The following is a 3,588-nucleotide window of genomic DNA, read 5'->3' as shown; positions in this document are numbered from 1 at the left end:
TCATGAAGGCATGAAGGTTAATGTCATCCAATGATGCCTCTCCATTAAAATTGAAATTTAAAAATCAATTTAAGAGGTCCCTATTCCAGCTCCTTAGTAAACGTCGTCTCGTATCTGGTAAGTCTAGTGTTGATAGTCCTTGAATAAATAAATTTATTTCAATATAATATTATGTGATTATTTATTTTTTAATATTATTTGACGTTTAATCTTATTTTACAATTAGAGTTTGCGGCATTTCTGATATTAATTATTCTATCAACTTATTTCAACTTCGACAGGATCGGGATTGCAAACGAAGGTTTTTCAGATCATGAAGAATACTTATATCATACAGAAAGTGATAGGTTATTTGGATTACCTGTGCCTACTAATGATAGGCTAATGAATGAAGAAAAAACTGAAAGTATCAATAATGATTTCTGTAATGCAAAATTAGATGAAAATTCGAAGCCTTTGACATCTGAAGCTATTGACCATTCTGTTGCTAATTGTCTGAATGTAGTACACTTTAATGAAAAGGAAATTACGAGTTATGGAATTATGAGTACAAACATAATTCAGTTAGTTGCGAGGAAGTAATACCCACACCAGCAGTGAATCAAATTACCCCATCGGAAAAAGAATTCATTCAGGAAAAGTTTAATGAAGATGCCGCCTTAAAAATACCATCTGAAATGAGCCGAAATGAAGAAAGAATCACTTCTGATGTTGAAGTAAATGGATTTGCGAAAGCAAAAAACTTTATTCAATCCGAAGATTTTGATTCTGAATGTAATGAAATTGTAACAATAATGTGATTCAGTAAAACCATAAGGGGATATTGAGAGAAAAAAAACTAATTAAAAACAAATGTATTTATTTCAATTTTAAGAGTTTTATCTTTAGATAATATCAGAAATTTATTTAAAAATTTAAAATACTAAACTTCTTTTTTTTTCATTCTTACTTATTAACATGATGTATTATTTTTTAAGCTTTAATAGAACTAAAAAATAAATAACGTTCTTATATTGTACTGGAAAGAATGGCTATTTCATTTTGTCAATTCGCTAGGATCAGAAAAGGATTTCGATGGGAAATTTACTCATTTATTGTTCAATTATTTTCAATTTTATAACAAAAAAATTTTCTGAAGGAACATAAAAAAAAATCCAAGAAAGTAAAAAAATTAATCTTTTTCTTTTCTTTTTTTAACATAACCGAGACGCATTTAATGATAATAATGAAACACTGAAAACATAATTTTTAAATTTATTATGTGGTTTTTTATTCGAAGGCAATTAATGAAATTTTCTGTTTCTTCAGTCTGGACAGTTGAATGACCTTCTTACTTCAGTTCTTCATTTTTATAAAGTATATATCAATAAAATAGTCCATTGTACGTTTTGGACTAACCGTTCATCTTCAGGCTTTTATTATAAAAATAGTATAAACTTAATAAAAAAAGCACATCAACTACACCACGGAAGCAAAACCATCACTTTCAAGGCTGTGACTCTACCGATTCTGCAAAATCTATTTTAATAATGTATATGTATATATAATTGACCGTAAAAATTGATATATAAGAAGATGGTCAGGGTTGCGGTCAAAGGAGAAACAAAAATAGTTTACAACTATTTATTTTCCTGTATAGGAAGATGGTCAGGGTTGCGGTCAAAGGAGAAACAAAAATAGTTTACAACTATTTATTTTCCGACGTTTCGTCCCACTTTGCATGGTTTCATCAGGGCTGTTCAAAGGTTAAGGTTGAACAGAAGCAATTTCTGCAACATTCTGTTCAACCTTTACCTTTGAACAGCCCTGATGAAGCCCTGCAAAGTGGGGCGAAACGTCGAAAAATAAATAGTTGTAAACTATTTTTGTTTCTCTTTTGACCGCAACCCTGACCATCTTCTTATATATATTTTAATAATTGTTTGTACCACATTCTCCTACATAACCTTTAAATAAAGTAGACAATATATCTTAAAGCTAACCATATCCGTATCTTGCGAGCTACAAAACATCGAAAATATATTCAACATTGACAATAAAGTTAATATGAATTGGCTCTATTGTACATTGTAATAGTAAGTAATAAGTTTGACACTGTAAGCGGCATATAAGTAGTTTTCAAAGCTGAATTAATGTTTGTACTTATATTATGTTTTGGTTGATTTAAAATAATTCTGATTATTATTAAGTTTAATGTAATGGAATAAAGCTCATTACGTCAATAGTTTTGTATTATCCAGTCTGTTTTATCTTTTTTTTTTTTTCTAATGGAGCACTAAAGTCAGGTTTTGTTATAAAACTGTATCTTCAATGTAATGAAATTTGTACAATAATTTATCTTTCACAAATAAATATATATTATATTATTTTGTATAATTTTTTCACTTGTTATTTTATTTTAGATTTATCTTTCCTAGCTTTTTTTTTTGTGAAAAAAATTCCTAAAAAAATTATCACAAAGTTTGAACTAATTCTTAAGATTCTTTAGTCCTTGAATACAATTAATTGTAGGCTTGCGTCATTCTCCAACGGCTAAGAACTCATTTTTTCTTCTTGAACGTTTATACCACCTTATCCGTTTCTTTGACACCCTCACAAGTTGTACCGCACCCAGAGGGTTCGCCGGATTCTGCCGAAGTAGAGGATAACCGGTTGATCGAGTAAGCCCTGAGCGAACTTTTCTGACGAAGGGGATGATTGAAGAGAAATCCGACGAGGCCTTTTAGCAGAGCCACGTCCTCCCTGTCCGTGGCATAAGTTAACTTAAGATAAATTGCTCCCCCCCTCCTGCCATACTGCGGTCTCCCTTCCATATTCTTCCTGCTACATTAATATCTACTTTTTCCTATTCGGAAAAAATTGTCCTTGGATAGATGGTAATACCAAACTCAGGAACTCATTTCTTCTATGTATTCATAACAATACATACCATATTTTTACTAGACCCCGCTGGAAAAAAGTCCTTTATTTTACTCCAATGTTTCTGAGAAACTATGGCGGTTGCTTCAAAATATTTAAAAAAATATGATGAGAAGATAGTTTACCGAGGATAATATATATGAGGAGAAGATGGTTGGGGAGGGGGGGTGCGGTCAGAATATAACACAAATAAGTTGAGAGAACTTATTTAATAGTGCCAACGTTTCGACCAGAATTTCTAGCCTTCATCAGAGCTAAAAACAAAGAACAAGATAACAACCAATGAATACAAAAATATAAACAGAATGACATAATGTGAATAATTGTACAGTAAATTAATAAAAATAAAGTGATGAAAGAAGTGGAAAATAAAATGTATATATAGGCAATTGAATTAGTAAGTAAAAATAACATAATTAAGCAAATAAAATAAAAATTTGAAGTTATATAATGCAATGGGATATGAATATTTTAGTTTATTAATATATTTTTTTTAATTTTGACTTTATTTAGTTTATTCACAACTGTAAAAGTATTTTTACAACTAGCGAATGAGATGTAGAAAGAGAGAGAAAAAAAAAAAAGTCATGAAGGTTAAGGTCATCCAATGATGCCTCTCCATTAAAATTGAAATTTAAAAATCAATTTAAGAGGTCCCTATTCCAGCTC

Source organism: Halyomorpha halys, unplaced genomic scaffold (genome assembly GCF_000696795.3).
Source record: "Halyomorpha halys isolate HHAL.00 unplaced genomic scaffold, Hhal_1.1 Scaffold40.1, whole genome shotgun sequence".
In the NCBI taxonomy this organism is placed as follows: Eukaryota; Metazoa; Arthropoda; class Insecta; order Hemiptera; family Pentatomidae; genus Halyomorpha; species Halyomorpha halys.
This window is presented reverse-complemented; position numbering follows the sequence as displayed.